Below are 21,991 nucleotides of genomic sequence, written 5' to 3' on the forward strand. Positions count from 1 at the left end.
ACAAAAATGTTCACGTCCATTGTGTAGTGATCAAATGCACATTAGCCAAGCAAAATATTACTTATTGTAAGTAAGTCAAAAATGACATTTTGTGTTGTTCGGGGAACGACATTGGACCTTTTTTGTATTTACATAAAAGCCCCAGTGGCCTAATGGACAAGGCACTGGCCTCCTAAGCCAGGGATTGTGGGTTCGAGTCCCATCTGGGGTGATTTACAGCAGAGTGGCGCAGCGGAAGCGTGCTGGGCCCATAACCCAGAGGTCGGTGGATTGAAACCATCCTCTGCTAACTGACTTTTTACCACTCACTCACTGCATTCTAACATGGTTGGTGAAATCATCCACAGGTTCTTTAATCAATGTGCGGCTGTTCGACATTTGTGCTTTGCGTTAAAACATTTTTAGTTTAAAACTAGTTGAAATCAAGAATCGTAACTTTGAGTCACAACCTGTGATCCATAGCAGAGTGGCGCAGCGGGAGCGTGCTGGGCCCATAACCCAGAGGTCGGTGGATCGAAACCATCCTCTGCTAACAGACGGTTGGTTTTTCCATAACTGCCATTGCAGTATAAGTGGAAATACAGTCATAATACACCGTCTTGAGAATGTACCCACAGTGTTGCAACAATGACGTGTTAAAAGGGCAAATTTGCACATCAGAAGCACACAAGAGTCGTTGGACAACTCATTGTATATTAGTCTACAGATGTTGCTATAAAGTCACTTCTCCATACAAGGATTCCTAAACATTTTGGCGCTTTTTCTACTGCCTAACATTATTGCATTGCTCCAGTATTTTCAAAGAATACAAAAATGTTCACGTCCATTGTGTAGTGATCAAATGCACATTAGCCAAGCAAAATATTACTTATTGTAAGTAAGTCAAAAATGACATTTTGTGTTGTTCGGGGAACGACATTGGACCTTTTTTGTATTTACATAAAAGCCCCAGTGGCCTAATGGACAAGGCACTGGCCTCCTAAGCCAGGGATTGTGGGTTCGAGTCCCATCTGGGGTGATTTACAGCAGAGTGGCGCAGCGGGAGCGTGCTGGGCCCATAACCCAGAGGTCGGTGGATCGAAACCATCCTCTGCTAACAGACGGTTGGTTTTTCCATAACTGCCATTGCAGTATTAGTGGAAATACAGTCATAATACACCGTCTTGAGAATGTACCCACAGTGTTGCAACAATGACGTGTTAAAAGGGCAAATTTGCACATCAGAAGCACACAAGAGTCGTTGGACAACTCATTGTATATTAGTCTACAGATGTTGCTATAAAGTCACTTCTCCATACAAGGATTCCTAAACATTTTGGCGCTTTTTCTACTGCCTAACATTATTGCATTGCTCCAGTATTTTCAAAGAATACAAAAATGTTCACGTCCATTGTGTAGTGATCAAATGCACATTAGCCAAGCAAAATATTACTTATTGTAAGTAAGTCAAAAATGACATTTTGTGTTGTTCGGGGAACGACATTGGACCTTTTTTGTATTTACATAAAAGCCCCAGTGGCCTAATGGACAAGGCACTGGCCTCCTAAGCCAGGGATTGTGGGTTCGAGTCCCATCTGGGGTGATTTACAGCAGAGTGGCGCAGCGGAAGCGTGCTGGGCCCATAACCCAGAGGTCGGTGGATTGAAACCATCCTCTGCTAACTGACTTTTTACCACTCACTCACTGCATTCTAACATGGTTGGTGAAATCATCCACAGGTTCTTTAATCAATGTGCGGCTGTTCGACATTTGTGCTTTGCGTTAAAACATTTTTAGTTTAAAACTAGTTGAAATCAAGAATCGTAACTTTGAGTCACAACCTGTGATCCATAGCAGAGTGGCGCAGCGGGAGCGTGCTGGGCCCATAACCCAGAGGTCGGTGGATCGAAACCATCCTCTGCTAACAGACGGTTGGTTTTTCCATAACTGCCATTGCAGTATAAGTGGAAATACAGTCATAATACACCGTCTTGAGAATGTACCCACAGTGTTGCAACAATGACGTGTTAAAAGGGCAAATTTGCACATCAGAAGCACACAAGAGTCGTTGGACAACTCATTGTATATTAGTCTACAGATGTTGCTATAAAGTCACTTCTCCATACAAGGATTCCTAAACATTTTGGCGCTTTTTCTACTGCCTAACATTATTGCATTGCTCCAGTATTTTCAAAGAATACAAAAATGTTCACGTCCATTGTGTAGTGATCAAATGCACATTAGCCAAGCAAAATATTACTTATTGTAAGTAAGTCAAAAATGACATTTTGTGTTGTTCGGGGAACGACATTGGACCTTTTTTGTATTTACATAAAAGCCCCAGTGGCCTAATGGACAAGGCACTGGCCTCCTAAGCCAGGGATTGTGGGTTCGAGTCCCATCTGGGGTGATTTACAGCAGAGTGGCGCAGCGGAAGCGTGCTGGGCCCATAACCCAGAGGTCGGTGGATTGAAACCATCCTCTGCTAACTGACTTTTTACCACTCACTCACTGCATTCTAACATGGTTGGTGAAATCATCCACAGGTTCTTTAATCAATGTGCGGCTGTTCGACATTTGTGCTTTGCGTTAAAACATTTTTAGTTTAAAACTAGTTGAAATCAAGAATCGTAACTTTGAGTCACAACCTGTGATCCATAGCAGAGTGGCGCAGCGGGAGCGTGCTGGGCCCATAACCCAGAGGTCGGTGGATCGAAACCATCCTCTGCTAACAGACGGTTGGTTTTTCCATAACTGCCATTCCAGTATAAGTGGAAATACAGTCATAATACACCGTCTTGAGAATGTACCCACAGTGTTGCAACAATGACGTGTTAAAAGGGCAAATTTGCACATCAGAAGCACACAAGAGTCGTTGGACAACTCATTGTATATTAGTCTACAGATGTTGCTATAAAGTCACTTCTCCATACAAGGATTCCTAAACATTTTGGCGCTTTTTCTACTGCCTAACATTATTGCATTGCTCCAGTATTTTCAAAGAATACAAAAATGTTCACGTCCATTGTGTAGTGATCAAATGCACATTAGCCAAGCAAAATATTACTTATTGTAAGTAAGTCAAAAATGACATTTTGTGTTGTTCGGGGAACGACATTGGAACTTTTTTGTATTTACATAAAAGCCCCAGTGGCCTAATGGACAAGGCACTGGCCTCCTAAGCCAGGGATTGTGGGTTCGAGTCCCATCTGGGGTGAATTATCAGCAGAGTGGCGCAGCGGAAGCGTGCTGGGCCCATAACCCAGAGGTCGATGGATCGAAACCATCCTCTGCTAACTGACTTTTTACCACTCACTCACTGCATTCTAACATGGTTGGTGAAATCATCCACAGGTTCTTAAATCAATGTGCGGCTGTTCGACATTTGTGCTTTGCGTTAAAACGTTTTTAGTTTAAAACTAGTTGAAATCAAGAATCGTAACTTTGAGTCACAACCTATGTTCCATAGCAGAGTGGCGCAGCGGGAGCGTGCTGGGCCCATAACCCAGAGGTCGGTGGATCGAAACCATCCTCTGCTAACAGACGGTTGGTTTTTCCATAACTGCCATTCCAGTATAAGTGGAAATACAGTCATAATACACCGTCTTGAGAATGTACCCACAGTGTTGCAACAATGACGTGTTAAAAGGGCAAATTTGCACATCAGAAGCACACAAGAGTCGTTGGACAACTCATTGTATATTAGTCTACAGATGTTGCTATAAAGTCACTTCTCCATACAAGGATTCCTAAACATTTTGGCGCTTTTTCTACTGCCTAACATTATTGCATTGCTCCAGTATTTTCAAAGAATACAAAAATGTTCACGTCCATTGTGTAGTGATCAAATGCACATTAGCCAAGCAAAATATTACTTATTGTAAGTAAGTCAAAAATGACATTTTGTGTTGTTCGGGGAACGACATTGGACCTTTTTTGTATTTACATAAAAGCCCCAGTGGCCTAATGGACAAGGCACTGGCCTCCTAAGCCAGGGATTGTGGGTTCGAGTCCCATCTGGGGTGATTTACAGCAGAGTGGCGCAGCGGAAGCGTGCTGGGCCCATAACCCAGAGGTCGGTGGATCGAAACCATCCTCTGCTAACTGACTTTTTACCACTCACTCACTGCATTCTAACATGGTTGGTGAAATCATCCACAGGTTCTTTAATCAATGTGCGGCTGTTCGACATTTGTGCTTTGCGTTAAAACATTTTTAGTTTAAAACTAGTTGAAATCAAGAATCGTAACTTTGAGTCACAACCTGTGATCCATAGCAGAGTGGCGCAGCGGGAGCGTGCTGGGCCCATAACCCAGAGGTCGGTGGATCGAAACCATCCTCTGCTAACAGACGGTTGGTTTTTCCATAACTGCCATTCCAGTATAAGTGGAAATACAGTCATAATACACCGTCTTGAGAATGTACCCACAGTGTTGCAACAATGACGTGTTAAAAGGGCAAATTTGCACATCAGAAGCACACAAGAGTCGTTGGACAACTCATTGTATATTAGTCTACAGATGTTGCTATAAAGTCACTTCTCCATACAAGGATTCCTAAACATTTTGGCGCTTTTTCTACTGCCTAACATTATTGCATTGCTCCAGTATTTTCAAAGAATACAAAAATGTTCACGTCCATTGTGTAGTGATCAAATGCAAATTAGCCAAGCAAAATATTACTTATTGTAAGTAAGTCAAAAATGACATTTTGTGTTGTTCGGGGAACGACATTGGAACTTTTTTGTATTTACATAAAAGCCCCAGTGGCCTAATGGACAAGGCACTGGCCTCCTAAGCCAGCGATTGTGGGTTCCAGTCCCATCTGGGGTGATTTACAGCAGAGTGGCGCAGCGGAAGCGTGCTGAGCCCATAACCCAGAGGTCGATGGATCGAAACCATCCTCCGCTAACTGACTTTTTACCACTCACTCACTGCATTCTAACATGGTTCGTGAAATCATCCACAGGTTCTTAAATCAATGTGCGGCTGTTCGACATTTGTGCTTTGCGTTAAAACGTTTTTAGTTTAAAACTAGTTGAAATCAAGAATCGTAACTTTGAGTCACAACCTATGATCCATAGCAGAGTGGCGCAGCGGGAGCGTGCTGGGCCCATAACCCAGAGGTCGGTGGATCGAAACCATCCTCTGCTAACAGAGGGTTGGTTTTTCCATAACTGCCATTGCAGTATAAGTGGAAATACAGTCATAATACACCGTCTTGAGAATAAACCCACAGTGTTGCAACAATGACGTGTTAAAAGGGCAAATTTGCACATCAGAAGCACACAAGAGTCGTTGGACAAGTCATTGTATATTAGTCTACAGATGTTGCTATAAAGTCACTTCTCCATACAAGGATTCCTAAACATTTTGGCGCTTTTTCTACTGCCTAACATTATTGCATTGCTCCAGTATTTTCAAAGAATACAAAAATGTTCACGTCCATTGTGTAGTGATCAAATGCACATTAGCCAAGCAAAATATTACTTATTGTAAGTAAGTCAAAAATGACATTTTGTGTTGTTCGGGGAACGACATTGGAACTTTTTTGTATTTACATAAAAGCCCCAGTGGCCTAATGGACAAGGCACTGGCCTCCTAAGCCAGGGATTGTGGGTTCGAGTCCCATCTGGGGTGATTTACAGCAGAGTGGCGCAGCTGAAGCGTGCTGGGCCCATAACCCAGAGGTCGATGGATCGAAACCATCCTCTGCTAACTGACTTTTTACCACTCACTCACTGCATTCTAACATCGTTGGTGAAATCATCCACAGGTTCTTAAATCAATGTGCGGCTGTTCGACATTTGTGCTTTGCGTTAAAACGTTTTTAGTTTAAAACTAGTTGAAATCAAGAATCGTAACTTTGAGTCACAACCTATGATCCATAGCAGAGTGGCGCAGCGGGAGCGTGCTGGGCCCATAACCCAGAGGTCGGTGGATCGAAACCATCCTCTGCTGACAGACGGTTGGTTTTTCCATAACTGCCATTGCAGTATAAGTGGAAATACAGTCATAATACACCGTCTTGAGAATGTACCCACAGTGTTGCAACAATGACGTGTTAAAAGGGCAAATTTGCACATCAGAAGCACACAAGAGTCGTTGGACAACTCATTGTATATTAGTCTACAGATGTTGCTATAAAGTCACTTCTCCATACAAGGATTCCTAAACATTTTGGCGCTTTTTCTACTGCCTAACATTATTGCATTGCTCCAGTATTTTCAAAGAATACAAAAATGTTCACGTCCATTGTGTAGTGATCAAATGCACATTAGCCAAGCAAAATATTACTTATTGTAAGTAAGTCAAAAATGACATTTTGTGTTGTTCGGGGAACGACATTGGAACTTTTTTGTATTTACATAAAAGCCCCAGTGGCCTAATGGACAAGGCACTGGCCTCCTAAGCCAGGGATTGTGGGTTCGAGTCCCATCTGGGGTGATTTACAGCAGAGTGGCGCAGCGGAAGCGTGCTGGGCCCATAACCCAGAGGTCGATGGATCGAAACCATCCTCTGCTAACTGACTTTTTACCACTCACTCACTGCATTCTAACATGGTTGGTGAAATCATCCACAGGTTCTTAAATCAATGTGCGGCTGTTCGACATTTGTGCTTTGCGTTAAAACATTTTTAGTTTAAAAATAGTTGAAATCAAGAATCGTAACTTTGAGTCACAACCTATGATCCATAGCAGAGTGGCGCAGCGGGAGCGTGCTGGGCCCATAACCCAGAGGTCGGTGGATCGAAACCATCCTCTGCTAACAGACGGTTGGTTTTTCCATAACTGCCATTCCAGTATAAGTGGAAATACAGTCATAATACACCGTCTTGAGAATGTACCCACAGTGTTGCAACAATGACGTGTTAAAAGGGCAAATTTGCACATCAGAAGCACACAAGAGTCGTTGGACAACTCATTGTATATTAGTCTACAGATGTTGCTATAAAGTCACTTCTCCATACAAGGATTCCTAAACATTTTGGCGCTTTTTCTACTGCCTAACATTATTGCATTGCTCCAGTATTTTCAAAGAATACAAAAATGTTCACGTCCATTGTGTAGTGATCAAATGCACATTAGCCAAGCAAAATATTACTTATTGTAAGTAAGTCAAAAATGACATTTTGTGTTGTTCGGGGAACGACATTGGAACTTTTTTGTATTTACATAAAAGCCCCAGTGGCCTAATGGACAAGGCACTGGCCTCCTAAGCCAGGGATTGTGGGTTCGAGTCCCATCTGGGGTGATTTACAGCAGAGTGGCGCAGCGGAAGCGTGCTGGGCCCATAACCCAGAGGTCGATGGATCGAAACCATCCTCTGCTAACTGACTTTTTACCACTCACTCACTGCATTCTAACATGGTTGGTGAAATCATCCACAGGTTCTTAAATCAATGTGCGGCTGTTCGACATTTGTGCTTTGCGTTAAAACATTTTTAGTTTAAAAATAGTTGAAATCAAGAATCGTAACTTTGAGTCACAACCTATGATCCATAGCAGAGTGGCGCAGCGGGAGCGTGCTGGGCCCATAACCCAGAGGTCGGTGGATCGAAACCATCCTCTGCTAACAGACGGTTGGTTTTTCCATAACTGCCATTCCAGTATAAGTGGAAATACAGTCATAATACACCGTCTTGAGAATGTACCCACAGTGTTGCAACAATGACGTGTTAAAAGGGCAAATTTGCACATCAGAAGCACACAAGAGTCGTTGGACAACTCATTGTATATTAGTCTACAGATGTTGCTATAAAGTCACTTCTCCATACAAGGATTCCTAAACATTTTGGCGCTTTATCCACTGCCTAACATTATTGCATTACTCCAGTATTTTCAAAGAATACAAAAATGTTCACGTCCATTGTGTAGTGATCAAATGCACATTAGCCAAGCAAAATATTACTTATTGTAAGTAAGTCAAAAATGACATTTTGTGTTGTTCGGGGAACGACATTGGAACTTTTTTGTATTTACATAAAAGCCCCAGTGGCCTAATGGACAAGGCACTGGCCTCCTAAGCCAGGGATTGTGGGTTCGAGTCCCATCTGGGGTGATTTACAGCAGAGTGGCGCAGCGGAAGCGTGCTGGGCCCATAACCCAGAGGTCGATGGATCGAAACCATCCTCTGCTAACTGACTTTTTACCACTCACTCACTGCATTCTAACATGGTTGCTGAAATCATCCACAGGTTCTTAAATCAATGTGCGGCTGTTCGACATTTGTGCTTTGCGTTAAAACATTTTTAGTTTAAAACTAGTTGAAATCAAGAATCGTAACTTTGAGTCACAACCTATGTTCCGTAGCAGAGTGGCGCAGCGGGAGCGTGCTGTGCCCATAACCCAGAGGTCGATGTTTCGAAACCATCCTCTGCTAACAGACGGTTGGTTTTTCCATAACTGCCATTGCAGTATAAGTGGAAATACAGTCATAATACACCGTCTTGAGAATAAACCCACAGTGTTGCAACAATGACGTGTTAAAAGGGCAAATTTGCACATCAGAAGCACACAAGAGTCGTTGGACAAGTCATTGTATATTAGTCTACAGATGTTGCTATAAAGTCACTTCTCCATACAAGGATTCCTAAACATTTTGGCGCTTTTTCTACTGCCTAACATTATTGCATTGCTCCAGTATTTTCAAAGAATACAAAAATGTTCACGTCCATTGTGTAGTGATCAAATGCACATTAGCCAAGCAAAATATTACTTATTGTAAGTAAGTCAAAAATGACATTTTGTGTTGTTCGGGGAACGACATTGGAACTTTTTTGTATTTACATAAAAGCCCCCGTAGCCTAATGGACAAGGCACTGGCCTCCTAAGCCAGGGATTGTGGGTTCGAGTCCCATCTGGGGTGATTTACAGCAGAGTGGCGCAGCGGAAGCGTGCTGGGCCCATAACCCAGAGGTCGATGGATCGAAACCATCCTCTGCTAATTGACTTTTTACCACTCACTCACTGCATTCTAACATGGTTGGTGAAATCATCCACAGGTTCTTAAATCAATGTGCGGCTGTTCGACATTTGTGCTTTGCGTTAAAACGTTTTTAGTTTAAAACTAGTTGAAATCAAGAATCGTAACTTTGAGTCACAACCTATGATCCATAGCAGAGTGGCGCAGCGGGAGCGTGCTGGGCCCATAACCCAGAGGTCGGTGGATCGAAACCATCCTCTGCTAACAGAGGGTTGGTTTTTCCATAACTGCCATTGCAGTATAAGTGGAAATACAGTCATAATACACCGTCTTGAGAATGTACCCACAGTGTTGCAACAATGACGTGTTAAAAGGGCAAATTTGCACATCAGAAGCACACAAGAGTTGTTGGACAAGTCATTGTATATTAGTCTACAGATGTTGCTATAAAGTCACTTCTCCATACAAGGATTCCTAAACATTTTGGCGCTTTTTCTACTGCCTAACATTATTGCATTGCTCCAGTATTTTCAAAGAATACAAAAATGTTCACGTCCATTGTGTAGTGATCAAATGCACATTAGCCAAGCAAAATATTACTTATTGTAAGTAAGTCAAAAATGACATTTTGTGTTGTTCGGGGAACGACATTGGACCTTTTTTGTATTTACATAAAAGCCCCAGTGGCCTAATGGACAAGGCACTGGCCTCCTAAGCCAGGGATTGTGGGTTCGAGTCCCATCTGGGGTGATTTACAGCAGAGTGGCGCAGCGGAAGCGTGCTGGGCCCATAACCCAGAGGTCGGTGGATCGAAACCATCCTCTGCTAACTGACTTTTTACCACTCACTCACTGCATTCTAACATGGTTGGTGAAATCATCCACAGGTTCTTAAATCAATGTGCGGCTGTTCGACATTTGTGCTTTGCGTTAAAATATTTTTAGTTTAAAACTAGTTGAAATCAAGAATCGTAACTTTGAGTCACAACCTATGTTCCGTAGCAGAGTGGCGCAGCGGGAGCGTGCTGGGCCCATAACCCAGAGGTCGGTGGATCGAAACCATCCTCTGCTAACAGACGGTTGGTTTTTCCATAACTGCCATTGCAGTATAAGTGGAAATACAGTCATAATACACCGTCTTGAGAATGTACCCACAGTGTTGCAACAATGACGTGTTAAAAGGGCAAATTTGCACATCAGAAGCACACAAGAGTCGTTGGACAACTCATTGTATATTAGTCTACAGATGTTGCTATAAAGTCACTTCTCCATACAAGGATTCCTAAACATTTTGGCGCTTTTTCTACTGCCTAACATTATTGCATTGCTCCAGTATTTTCAAAGAATACAAAAATGTTCACGTCCATTGTGTAGTGATCAAATGCACATTAGCCAAGCAAAATATTACTTATTGTAAGTAAGTCAAAAATGACATTTTGTGTTGTTCGGGGAACGACATTGGACCTTTTTTGTATTTACATAAAAGCCCCAGTGGCCTAATGGACAAGGCACTGGCCTCCTAAGCCAGGGATTGTGGGTTCGAGTCCCATCTGGGGTGATTTACAGCAGAGTGGCGCAGCGGAAGCGTGCTGGGCCCATAACCCAGAGGTCGGTGGATCGAAACCATCCTCTGCTAACAGACGGTTGGTTTTTCCATAACTGCCATTCCAGTATAAGTGGAAATACAGTCATAATACACCGTCTTGAGAATGTACCCACAGTGTTGCAACAATGACGTGTTAAAAGGGCAAATTTGCACATCAGAAGCACACAAGAGTCGTTGGACAACTCATTGTATATTAGTCTACAGATGTTGCTATAAAGTCACTTCTCCATACAAGGATTCCTAAACATTTTGGCGCTTTATCCACTGCCTAACATTATTGCATTACTCCAGTATTTTCAAAGAATACAAAAATGTTCACGTCCATTGTGTAGTGATCAAATGCACATTAGCCAAGCAAAATATTACTTATTGTAAGTAAGTCAAAAATGACATTTTGTGTTGTTCGGGGAACGACATTGGACCTTTTTTGTATTTACATAAAAGCCCCAGTGGCCTAATGGACAAGGCACTGGCCTCCTAAGCCAGGGATTGTGGGTTCGAGTCCCATCTGGGGTGATTTACAGCAGAGTGGCGCAGCGGAAGCGTGCTGGGCCCATAACCCAGAGGTCGGTGGATCGAAACCATCCTCTGCTAACTGACTTTTTACCACTCACTCACTGCATTCTAACATGGTTGGTGAAATCATCCACAGGTTCTTTAATCAATGTGCGGCTGTTCGACATTTGTGCTTTGCGTTAAAACATTTTTAGTTTAAAACTAGTTGAAATCAAGAATCGTAACTTTGAGTCACAACCTGTGATACATAGCAGAGTGGCGCAGCGGGAGCGTGCTGGGCCCATAACCCAGAGGTCGGTGGATCGAAACCATCCTCTGCTAACAGACGGTTGGTTTTTCCATAACTGCCATTCCAGTATAAGTGGAAATACAGTCATAATACACCATCTTGAGAATGTACCCACAGTGTTGCAACAATGACGTGTTAAAAGGGCAAATTTGCACATCAGAAGCACACAAGAGTCGTTGGACAACTCATTGTATATTAGTCTACAGATGTTGCTATAAAGTCACTTCTCCATACAAGGATTCCTAAACATTTTGGCGCTTTTTCTACTGCCTAACATTATTGCATTGCTCCAGTATTTTCAAAGAATACAAAAATGTTCACGTCCATTGTGTAGTGATCAAATGCACATTAGCCAAGCAAAATATTACTTATTGTAAGTAAGTCAAAAATGACATTTTGTGTTGTTCGGGGAACGACATTGTAACTTTTTTGTATTTACATAAAAGCCCCAGTGGCCTAATGGACAAGGCACTGGCCTCCTAAGCCAGGGATTGTGGGTTCGAGTCCCATCTGGGGTGATTTACAGCAGAGTGGCGCAGCGGAAGCGTGCTGGGCCCATAACCCAGAGGTCGATGGATCGAAACCATCCTCTGCTAACTGACTTTTTACCACTCACTCACTGCATTCTAACATGGTTGGTGAAATCATCCACAGGTTCTTAAATCAATGTGCGGCTGTTCGACATTTGTGCTTTGCGTTAAAACATTTTTAGTTTAAAACTAGTTGAAATCAAGAATCGTAACTTTGAGTCACAACCTATGATCCATAGCAGAGTGGCGCAGCGGGAGCGTGCTGGGCCCATAACCCAGAGGTCGGTGGATCGAAACCATCCTCTGCTAACAGACGGTTGGTTTTTCCATAACTGCCATTCCAGTATAAGTGGAAATACAGTCATAATACACCGTCTTGAGAATGTACCCACAGTGTTGCAACAATGACGTGTTAAAAGGGCAAATTTGCACATCAGAAGCACACAAGAGTCGTTGGACAACTCATTGTATATTAGTCTACAGATGTTGCTATAAAGTCACTTCTCCATACAAGGATTCCTAAACATTTTGGCGCTTTATCCACTGCCTAACATTATTGCATTACTCCAGTATTTTCAAAGAATACAAAAATGTTCACGTCCATTGTGTAGTGATCAAATGCACATTAGCCAAGCAAAATATTACTTATTGTAAGTAAGTCAAAAATGACATTTTGTGTTGTTCGGGGAACGACATTGGAACTTTTTTGTTTTTACATAAAAGCCCCAGTGGCCTAATGGACAAGGCACTGGCCTCCTAAGCCAGGGATTGTGGGTTCGAGTCCCATCTGGGGTGATTTACAGAAGAGTGGCGCAGCGGAAGCGTGCTGGGCCCATAACCCAGAGGTCGATGGATCGAAACCATCCTCTGCTAACTGACTTTTTACCACTCACTCACTGCATTCTAACATGGTTGCTGAAATCATCCACAGGTTCTTAAATCAATGTGCGGCTGTTCGACATTTGTGCTTTGCGTTAAAACATTTTTAGTTTAAAACTAGTTGAAATCAAGAATCGTAACTTTGAGTCACAACCTATGTTCCATAGCAGAGTGGCGCAGCGGGAGCGTGCTGGGCCCATAACCCAGAGGTCGGTGGATCGAAACCATCCTCTGCTAACAGACGGTTGGTTTTTCCATAACTGCCATTCCAGTATAAGTGGAAATACAGTCATAATACACCGTCTTGAGAATGTACCCACAGTGTTGCAACAATGACGTGTTAAAAGGGCAAATTTGCACATCAGAAGCACACAAGAGTCGTTGGACAACTCATTGTATATTAGTCTACAGATGTTGCTATAAAGTCACTTCTCCATACAAGGATTCCTAAACATTTTGGCGCTTTTTCTACTGCCTAACATTATTGCATTGCTCCAGTATTTTCAAAGAATACAAAAATGTTCACGTCCATTGTGTAGTGATCAAATGCACATTAGCCAAGCAAAATATTACTTATTGTAAGTAAGTCAAAAATGACATTTTGTGTTGTTCGGGGAACGACATTGTAACTTTTTTGTATTTACATAAAAGCCCCAGTGGCCTAATGGACAAGGCACTGGCCTCCTAAGCCAGGGATTGTGGGTTCGAGTCCCATCTGGGGTGATTTACAGCAGAGTGGCGCAGCGGAAGCGTGCTGGGCCCATAACCCAGAGGTCGATGGATCGAAACCATCCTCTGCTAACTGACTTTTTACCACTCACTCACTGCATTCTAACATGGTTGGTGAAATCATCCACAGGTTCTTAAATCAATGTGCGGCTGTTCGACATTTGTGCTTTGCGTTAAAACATTTTTAGTTTAAAACTAGTTGAAATCAAGAATCGTAACTTTGAGTCACAACCTATGATCCATAGCAGAGTGGCGCAGCGGGAGCGTGCTGGGCCCATAACCCAGAGGTCGGTGGATCGAAACCATCCTCTGCTAACAGACGGTTGGTTTTTCCATAACTGCCATTCCAGTATAAGTGGAAATACAGTCATAATACACCGTCTTGAGAATGTACCCACAGTGTTGCAACAATGACGTGTTAAAAGGGCAAATTTGCACATCAGAAGCACACAAGAGTCGTTGGACAACTCATTGTATATTAGTCTACAGATGTTGCTATAAAGTCACTTCTCCATACAAGGATTCCTAAACATTTTGGCGCTTTATCCACTGCCTAACATTATTGCATTACTCCAGTATTTTCAAAGAATACAAAAATGTTCACGTCCATTGTGTAGTGATCAAATGCACATTAGCCAAGCAAAATATTACTTATTGTAAGTAAGTCAAAAATGACATTTTGTGTTGTTCGGGGAACGACATTGGAACTTTTTTGTTTTTACATAAAAGCCCCAGTGGCCTAATGGACAAGGCACTGGCCTCCTAAGCCAGGGATTGTGGGTTCGAGTCCCATCTGGGGTGATTTACAGAAGAGTGGCGCAGCGGAAGCGTGCTGGGCCCATAACCCAGAGGTCGATGGATCGAAACCATCCTCTGCTAACTGACTTTTTACCACTCACTCACTGCATTCTAACATGGTTGCTGAAATCATCCACAGGTTCTTAAATCAATGTGCGGCTGTTCGACATTTGTGCTTTGCGTTAAAACATTTTTAGTTTAAAACTAGTTGAAATCAAGAATCGTAACTTTGAGTCACAACCTATGTTCCATAGCAGAGTGGCGCAGCGGGAGCGTGCTGGGCCCATAACCCAGAGGTCGGTGGATCGAAACCATCCTCTGCTAACAGACGGTTGGTTTTTCCATAACTGCCATTCCAGTATAAGTGGAAATACAGTCATAATACACCGTCTTGAGAATGTACCCACAGTGTTGCAACAATGACGTGTTAAAAGGGCAAATTTGCACATCAGAAGCACACAAGAGTCGTTGGACAACTCATTGTATATTAGTCTACAGATGTTGCTATAAAGTCACTTCTCCATACAAGGATTCCTAAACATTTTGGCGCTTTTTCTACTGCCTAACATTATTGCATTGCTCCAGTATTTTCAAAGAATACAAAAATGTTCACGTCCATTGTGTAGTGATCAAATGCACATTAGCCAAGCAAAATATTACTTATTGTAAGTAAGTCAAAAATGACATTTTGTGTTGTTCGGGGAACGACATTGGAACTTTTTTGTATTTACATAAAAGCCCCAGTGGCCTAATGGACAAGGCACTGGCCTCCTAAGCCAGGGATTGTGGGTTCGAGTCCCATCTGGGGTGATTTACAGCAGAGTGGCGCAGCGGAAGCGTGCTGGGCCCATAACCCAGAGGTCGATGGATCGAAACCATCCTCTGCTAACTGACTTTTTACCACTCACTCACTGCATTCTAACATGGTTGGTGAAATCATCCACAGGTTCTTAAATCAATGTGCGGCTGTTCGACATTTGTGCTTTGCGTTAAAACATTTTTAGTTTAAAACTAGTTGAAATCAAGAATCGTAACTTTGAGTCACAACCTATGTTCCGTAGCAGAGTGGCGCAGCGGGAGCGTGCTGGGCCCATAACCCAGAGGTCGGTGGATCGAAACCATCCTCTGCTAACAGACGGTTGGTTTTTCCATAACTGCCATTCCAGTATAAGTGGAAATACAGTCATAATACACCGTCTTGAGAATGTACCCACAGTGTTGCAACAATGACGTGTTAAAAGGGCAAATTTGCACATCAGAAGCACACAAGAGTCGTTCGACAACTCATTGTATATTAGTCTACAGATGTTGCTATAAAGTCACTTCTCCATACAAGGATTCCTAAACATTTTGGCGCTTTTTCTACTGCCTAACATTATTGCATTGCTCCAGTATTTTCAAAGAATACAAAAATGTTCACGTCCATTGTGTAGTGATCAAATGCACATTAGCCAAGCAAAATATTACTTATTGTAAGTAAGTCAAAAATGACATTTTGTGTTGTTCGGGGAACGACATTGGACCTTTTTTGTATTTACATAAAAGCCCCAGTGGCCTAATGGACAAGGCACTGGCCTCCTAAGCCAGGGATTGTGGGTTCGAGTCCCATCTGGGGTGATTTACAGCAGAGTGGCGCAGCGGAAGCGTGCTGGGCCCATAACCCAGAGGTCGATGGATCGAAACCATCCTCTGCTAACTGACTTTTTACCACTCACTCACTGCATTCTAACATGGTTGGTGAAATCATCCACAGGTTCTTAAATCAATGTGCGGCTGTTCGACATTTGTGCTTTGCGTTAAAACATTTTTAGTTTAAAACTAGTTGAAATCAAGAATCGTAACTTTGAGTCACAACCTATGTTCCGTAGCAGAGTGGCGCAGCGGGAGCGTGCTGGGCCCATAACCCAGAGGTCGGTGGATCGAAACCATCCTCTGCTAACAGACGGTTAGTTTTTCCATAACTGCCATTGCAGTATTAGTGGAAATACAGTCATAATACACCGTCTTGAGAATGTACCCACAGTGTTGCAACAATGACGTGTTAAAAGGGCAAATTTGCACATCAGAAGCACACAAGAGTCGTTGGACAACTCATTGTATATTAGTCTACAGATGTTGCTATAAAGTCACTTCTCCATACAAGGATTCCTAAACATTTTGGCGCTTTTTCTACTGCCTAACATTATTGCATTGCTCCAGTATTTTCAAAGAATACAAAAATGTTCACGTCCATTGTGTAGTGATCAAATGCACATTAGCCAAGCAAAATATTACTTATTGTAAGTAAGTCAAAAATGACATTTTGTGTTGTTCGGGGAACGACATTGGACCTTTTTTGTATTTACATAAAAGCCCCAGTGGCCTAATGGACAAGGCACTGGCCTCCTAAGCCAGGGATTGTGGGTTCGAGTCCCATCTGGGGTGATTTACAGCAGAGTGGCGCAGCGGAAGCGTGCTGGGCCCATAACCCAGAGGTCGGTGGATCAAAACCATCCTCTGCTAACTGACTTTTTACCACTCACTCACTGCATTCTAACATGGTTGGTGAAATCATCCACAGGTTCTTAAATCAATGTGCGGCTGTTCGACATTTGTGCTTTGCGTTAAAACATTTTTAGTTTAAAACTAGTTGAAATCAAGAATCGTAACTTTGAGTCACAACCTATGTTCCATAGCAGAGTGGCGCAGCGGGAGCGTGCTGGGCCCATAACCCAGAGGTCGGTGGATCGAAACCATCCTCTGCTAACAGACGGTTGGTTTTTCCATAACTGCCATTGCAGTATAAGTGGAAATACAGTCATAATACACCGTCTTGAGAATGTACCCACAGTGTTGCAACAATGACGTGTTAAAAGGGCAAATTTGCACATCAGAAGCACACAAGAGTCGTTGGACAACTCATTGTATATTAGTCTACAGATGTTGCTATAAAGTCACTTCTCCATACAAGGATTCCTAAACATTTTGGCGCTTTTTCTACTGCCTAACATTATTGCATTGCTCCAGTATTTTCAAAGAATACAAAAATGTTCACGTCCATTGTGTAGTGATCAAATGCACATTAGCCAAGCAAAATATTACTTATTATAAGTAAGTCAAAAATGACATTTTGTGTTGTTCGGGGAACGACATTGGAACTTTTTTGTATTTACATAAAAGCCCCAGTGGCCTAATGGACAAGGCACTGGCCTCCTAAGCCAGGGATTGTGGGTTCGAGTCCCATCTGGGGTGATTTACAGCAGAGTGGCGCAGCGGAAGCGTGCTGGGCCCATAACCCAGAGGTCGATGGATCGAAACCATCCTCTGCTAACTGACTTTTTACCACTCACTCACTGCATTCTAACATGGTTGGTGAAATCATCCACAGGTTCTTAAATCAATGTGCGGCTGTTCGACATTTGTGCTTTGCGTTAAAACATTTTTAGTTTAAAACTAGTTGAAATCAAGAATCGTAACTTTGAGTCACAACCTATGTTCCGTAGCAGAGTGGCGCAGCGGGAGCGTGCTGGGCCCATAACCCAGAGGTCGGTGGATAGAAACCATCCTCTGCTAACAGACGGTTGGTTTTTCCATAACTGCCATTCCAGTATAAGTGGAAATACAGTCATAATACACCGTCTTGAGAATGTACCCACAGTGTTGCAACAATGACGTGTTAAAAGGGCAAATTTGCACATCAGAAGCACACAAGAGTCGTTGGACAACTCATTGTATATTAGTCTACAGATGTTGCTATAAAGTCACTTCTCCATACAAGGATTCCTAAACATTTTGGCGCTTTTTCTACTGCCTAACATTATTGCATTGCTCCAGTGTTTTCAAAGAATACAAAAATGTTCACGTCCATTGTGTAGTGATCAAATGCACATTAGCCAAGCAAAATATTACTTATTGTAAGTAAGTCAAAAATGACATTTTGTGTTGTTCGGGGAACGACATTGGACCTTTTTTGTATTTACATAAAAGCCCCAGTGGCCTAATGGACAAGGCACTGGCCTCCTAAGCCAGGGATTGTGGGTTCGAGTCCCATCTGGGGTGATTTACAGCAGAGTGGCGCAGCGGAAGCGTGCTGGGCCCATAACCCAGAGGTCGATGGATCGAAACCATCCTCTGCTAACTGACTTTTTACCACTCACTCACTGCATTCTAACATGGTTGGTGAAATCATCCACAGGTTCTTAAATCAATGTGCGGCTGTTCGACATTTGTGCTTTGCGTTAAAACATTTTTAGTTTAAAACTAGTTGAAATCAAGAATCGTAACTTTGAGTCACAACCTATGTTCCGTAGCAGAGTGGCGCAGCGGGAGCGTGCTGGGCCCATAACCCAGAGGTCGGTGGATCGAAACCATCCTCTGCTAACAGACGGTTGGTTTTTCCATAACTGCCATTGCAGTATAAGTGGAAATACAGTCATAATACACCGTCTTGAGAATGTACCCACAGTGTTGCAACAATGACGTGTTAAAAGGGCAAATTTGCACATCAGAAGCACACAAGAGTCGTTGGACAACTCATTGTATATTAGTCTACAGATGTTGCTATAAAGTCACTTCTCCATACAAGGATTCCTAAACATTTTGGCGCTTTTTCTACTGCCTAACATTATTGCATTGCTCCAGTATTTTCAAAGAATACAAAAATGTTCACGTCCATTGTGTAGTGATAAAATGCACATTAGCCAAGCAAAATATTACTTATTGTAAGTAAGTCAAAAATGACATTTTGTGTTGTTCGGGGAACGACATTGGAACTTTTTTGTATTTACATAAAAGCCCCAGTGGCCTAATGGACAAGGCACTGGCCTCCTAAGACAGGGATTGTGGGTTCGAGTCCCATCTGGGGTGATTTACAGCAGAGTGGCGCAGCGGAAGCGTGCTGGGCCCATAACCCAGAGGTCGATGGATCGAAACCATCCTCTGCTAACTGACTTTTTACCACTCACTCACTGCATTCTAACATGGTTGGTGAAATCATCCACAGGTTCTTAAATCAATGTGCGGCTGTTCGACATTTGTGCTTTGCGTTAAAACATTTTTAGTTTAAAACTAGTTGAAATCAAGAATCGTAACTTTGAGTCACAACCTATGTTCCGTAGCAGAGTGGCGCAGCGGGAGCGTGCTGGGCCCATAACCCAGAGGTCGGTGGATCGAAACCATCCTCTGCTAACAGACGGTTGGTTTTTCCATAACTGCCATTGCAGTATAAGTGGAAATACAGTCATAATACACCGTCTTGAGAATGTACCCACAGTGTTGCAACAATGACGTGTTAAAAGGGCAAATTTGCACATCAGAAGCACACAAGAGTCGTTGGACAACTCATTGTATATTAGTCTACAGATGTTGCTATAAAGTCACTTCTCCATACAAGGATTCCTAAACATTTTGGCGCTTTTTCTACTGCCTAACATTATTGCATTGCTCCAGTATTTTCAAAGAATACAAAAATGTTCACGTCCATTGTGTAGTGATCAAATGCACATTAGCCAAGCAAAATATTACTTATTGTAAGTAAGTCAAAAATGACATTTTGTGTTGTTCGGGGAACGACATTGGAACTTTTTTGTATTTACATAAAAGCCCCAGTGGCCTAATGGACAAGGCACTGGCCTCCTAAGCCAGGGATTGTCGGTTCGAGTCCCATCTGGGGTGATTTACAGCAGAGTGGCGCAGCGGAAGCGTGCTGGGCCCATAACCCAGAAGTTGATGGATCGAAACCATCCTCTGCTAACTGACTTTTTACCACTCACTCACTGCATTCTAACATGGTTGGTAAAATCATCCACAGGTTCTTAAATCAATGTGCGGCTGTTCGACATTGGTGCTTTGCGTTAAAACGTTTTTAGTTTAAAACTAGTTGAAATCAAGAATCGTAACTTTGAGTCACAACCTATGATCCATAGCAGAGTGGCGCAGCGGGAGCGTGCTGGGCCCATAACCCAGAGGTCGGTGGATCGAAACCATCCTCTGCTAACAGACGGTTGGTTTTTCCATAACTGCCATTGCAGTATAAGTGGAAATACAGTCATAATACACCGTCTTGAGAATGTACCCACAGTGTTGCAACAATGACGTGTTAAAAGGGCAAATTTGCAAATCAGAAGCACACAAGAGTCGTTGGACAACTCATTGTATATTAGTCTACAGATGTTGCTATAAAGTCACTTCTCCATACAAGGATTCCTAAACATTTTGGCGCTTTTTCTACTGCCTAACATTATTGCATTGCTCCAGTATTTTCAAAGAATACAAAAATGTTCACGTCCATTGTGTAGTGATCAAATGCACATTAGCCAAGCAAAATATTACTTATTGTAAGTAAGTCAAAAATGACATTTTGTGTTGTTCGGGGAACGACATTGGACCTTTTTTGTATTTACATAAAAGCCCCAGTGGCCTAATGGACAAGGCACTGGCCTCCTAAGCCAGGGATTGTGGGTTCGAGTCCCATCTGGGGTGATTTACAGCAGAGTGGCGCAGCGGAAGCGTGCTGGGCCCATAACCCAGAGGTCGATGGATCGAAACCATCCTCTGCTAACTGACTTTTTACCACTCACTCACTGCATTCTAACATGGTTGGTAAAATCATCCACAGGTTCTTAAATCGATGTGCGGCTGTTCGACATTGGTGCTTTGCGTTAAAACGTTTTTAGTTTAAAACTAGTTGAAATCAAGAATCGTAACTTTGAGTCACAAACTATGATCCATAGCAGAGTGGCGCAGCGGGAGCGTGCTGGGCCCATAACCCAGAGGTCGGTGGATCGAAACCATCCTCTGCTAACAGACGGTTGGTTTTTCCATAACTGCCATTGCAGTATAAGTGGAAATACAGTCATAATACACCGTCTTGAGAATGTACCCACAGTGTTGCAACAATGACGTGTTAAAAGGGCAAATTTGCACATCAGAAGCACACAAGAGTCGTTGGACAACTCATTGTATATTAGTCTACAGATGTTGCTATAAAGTCACTTCTCCATACAAGGATTCCTAAACATTTTGGCGCTTTTTCTACTGCCTAACATTATTGCATTGCTCCAGTATTTTCAAAGAATACAAAAATGTTCACGTCCATTGTGTAGTGATCAAATGCACATTAGCCAAGCAAAATATTACTTATTGTAAGTAAGTCAAAAATGACATTTTGTGTTGTTCGGGGAACGACATTGGACCTTTTTTGTATTTACATAAAAGCCCCAGTGGCCTAATGGACAAGGCACTGGCCTCCTAAGCTAGGGATTGTGGGTTCGAGTCCCATCTGGGGTGATTTACAGCAGAGTGGCGCAGCGGAAGCGTGCTGGGCCCATAACCCAGAGGTCGGTGGATCAAAACCATCCTCTGCTAACTGACTTTTTACCACTCACTCACTGCATTCTAACATGGTTGGTGAAATCATCCACAGGTTCTTAAATCAATGTGCGGCTGTTCGACATTTGTGCTTTGCGTTAAAACATTTTTAGTTTAAAACTAGTTGAAATCAAGAATCGTAACTTTGAGTCACAACCTATGTTCCGTAGCAGAGTGGCGCAGCGGGAGCGTGCTGGGCCCATAACCCAGAGGTCGGTGGATCGAAACCATCCTCTGCTAACAGACGGTTGGTTTTTCCATAACTGCCATTGCAGTATTAGTGGAAATACAGTCATAATACACCGTCTTGAGAATGTACCCACAGTGTTGCAACAATGACGTGTTAAAAGGGCAAATTTGCACATCAGAAGCACACAAGAGTCGTTGGACAACTC

General features: G+C 42.7%; 1 protein-coding gene and 28 non-coding genes across 29 annotated transcripts in view; 28 read left to right on the plus strand and 1 right to left on the minus strand.

The window, feature by feature from the left end:
• Nucleotides 1-21,991, minus strand: part of LOC119222625 (kelch domain-containing protein 8B-like) — a 293,155-nt gene that overhangs the window by 172,376 nt on the left and 98,788 nt on the right. The window lies entirely within an intron of this gene.
• Nucleotides 139-211, plus strand: trnar-ccu (transfer RNA arginine (anticodon CCU)). Its single transcript has one exon. It is a non-coding gene; the product is annotated as a tRNA-Arg (tRNA).
• On the plus strand, nucleotides 946-1,018 carry trnar-ccu (transfer RNA arginine (anticodon CCU)). Its single transcript has one exon. It is a non-coding gene; the product is annotated as a tRNA-Arg (tRNA).
• trnar-ccu (transfer RNA arginine (anticodon CCU)) lies at nucleotides 1,510-1,582 on the plus strand. The gene has a single exon. It is a non-coding gene; the product is annotated as a tRNA-Arg (tRNA).
• Nucleotides 2,317-2,389, plus strand: trnar-ccu (transfer RNA arginine (anticodon CCU)). The gene has a single exon. It is a non-coding gene; the product is annotated as a tRNA-Arg (tRNA).
• Nucleotides 3,124-3,196, plus strand: trnar-ccu (transfer RNA arginine (anticodon CCU)). The gene has a single exon. It is a non-coding gene; the product is annotated as a tRNA-Arg (tRNA).
• trnar-ccu (transfer RNA arginine (anticodon CCU)) lies at nucleotides 3,932-4,004 on the plus strand. Its single transcript has one exon. It is a non-coding gene; the product is annotated as a tRNA-Arg (tRNA).
• trnar-ccu (transfer RNA arginine (anticodon CCU)) lies at nucleotides 4,739-4,811 on the plus strand. Its single transcript has one exon. It is a non-coding gene; the product is annotated as a tRNA-Arg (tRNA).
• Nucleotides 5,546-5,618, plus strand: trnar-ccu (transfer RNA arginine (anticodon CCU)). The gene has a single exon. It is a non-coding gene; the product is annotated as a tRNA-Arg (tRNA).
• trnar-ccu (transfer RNA arginine (anticodon CCU)) lies at nucleotides 6,353-6,425 on the plus strand. The gene has a single exon. It is a non-coding gene; the product is annotated as a tRNA-Arg (tRNA).
• On the plus strand, nucleotides 7,160-7,232 carry trnar-ccu (transfer RNA arginine (anticodon CCU)). The gene has a single exon. It is a non-coding gene; the product is annotated as a tRNA-Arg (tRNA).
• On the plus strand, nucleotides 7,967-8,039 carry trnar-ccu (transfer RNA arginine (anticodon CCU)). Its single transcript has one exon. It is a non-coding gene; the product is annotated as a tRNA-Arg (tRNA).
• On the plus strand, nucleotides 8,774-8,846 carry trnar-ccu (transfer RNA arginine (anticodon CCU)). Its single transcript has one exon. It is a non-coding gene; the product is annotated as a tRNA-Arg (tRNA).
• Nucleotides 9,581-9,653, plus strand: trnar-ccu (transfer RNA arginine (anticodon CCU)). Its single transcript has one exon. It is a non-coding gene; the product is annotated as a tRNA-Arg (tRNA).
• Nucleotides 10,388-10,460, plus strand: trnar-ccu (transfer RNA arginine (anticodon CCU)). The gene has a single exon. It is a non-coding gene; the product is annotated as a tRNA-Arg (tRNA).
• On the plus strand, nucleotides 10,952-11,024 carry trnar-ccu (transfer RNA arginine (anticodon CCU)). Its single transcript has one exon. It is a non-coding gene; the product is annotated as a tRNA-Arg (tRNA).
• Nucleotides 11,759-11,831, plus strand: trnar-ccu (transfer RNA arginine (anticodon CCU)). Its single transcript has one exon. It is a non-coding gene; the product is annotated as a tRNA-Arg (tRNA).
• trnar-ccu (transfer RNA arginine (anticodon CCU)) lies at nucleotides 12,566-12,638 on the plus strand. The gene has a single exon. It is a non-coding gene; the product is annotated as a tRNA-Arg (tRNA).
• On the plus strand, nucleotides 13,373-13,445 carry trnar-ccu (transfer RNA arginine (anticodon CCU)). Its single transcript has one exon. It is a non-coding gene; the product is annotated as a tRNA-Arg (tRNA).
• trnar-ccu (transfer RNA arginine (anticodon CCU)) lies at nucleotides 14,180-14,252 on the plus strand. Its single transcript has one exon. It is a non-coding gene; the product is annotated as a tRNA-Arg (tRNA).
• On the plus strand, nucleotides 14,987-15,059 carry trnar-ccu (transfer RNA arginine (anticodon CCU)). Its single transcript has one exon. It is a non-coding gene; the product is annotated as a tRNA-Arg (tRNA).
• On the plus strand, nucleotides 15,794-15,866 carry trnar-ccu (transfer RNA arginine (anticodon CCU)). The gene has a single exon. It is a non-coding gene; the product is annotated as a tRNA-Arg (tRNA).
• On the plus strand, nucleotides 16,601-16,673 carry trnar-ccu (transfer RNA arginine (anticodon CCU)). Its single transcript has one exon. It is a non-coding gene; the product is annotated as a tRNA-Arg (tRNA).
• Nucleotides 17,408-17,480, plus strand: trnar-ccu (transfer RNA arginine (anticodon CCU)). The gene has a single exon. It is a non-coding gene; the product is annotated as a tRNA-Arg (tRNA).
• Nucleotides 18,215-18,287, plus strand: trnar-ccu (transfer RNA arginine (anticodon CCU)). The gene has a single exon. It is a non-coding gene; the product is annotated as a tRNA-Arg (tRNA).
• On the plus strand, nucleotides 19,022-19,094 carry trnar-ccu (transfer RNA arginine (anticodon CCU)). The gene has a single exon. It is a non-coding gene; the product is annotated as a tRNA-Arg (tRNA).
• On the plus strand, nucleotides 19,829-19,901 carry trnar-ccu (transfer RNA arginine (anticodon CCU)). Its single transcript has one exon. It is a non-coding gene; the product is annotated as a tRNA-Arg (tRNA).
• trnar-ccu (transfer RNA arginine (anticodon CCU)) lies at nucleotides 20,636-20,708 on the plus strand. The gene has a single exon. It is a non-coding gene; the product is annotated as a tRNA-Arg (tRNA).
• trnar-ccu (transfer RNA arginine (anticodon CCU)) lies at nucleotides 21,443-21,515 on the plus strand. Its single transcript has one exon. It is a non-coding gene; the product is annotated as a tRNA-Arg (tRNA).

This window comes from Pungitius pungitius, chromosome 1 (assembly GCF_949316345.1).
Source record: "Pungitius pungitius chromosome 1, fPunPun2.1, whole genome shotgun sequence".
NCBI classification, from domain to species: Eukaryota; Metazoa; Chordata; class Actinopteri; order Perciformes; family Gasterosteidae; genus Pungitius; species Pungitius pungitius.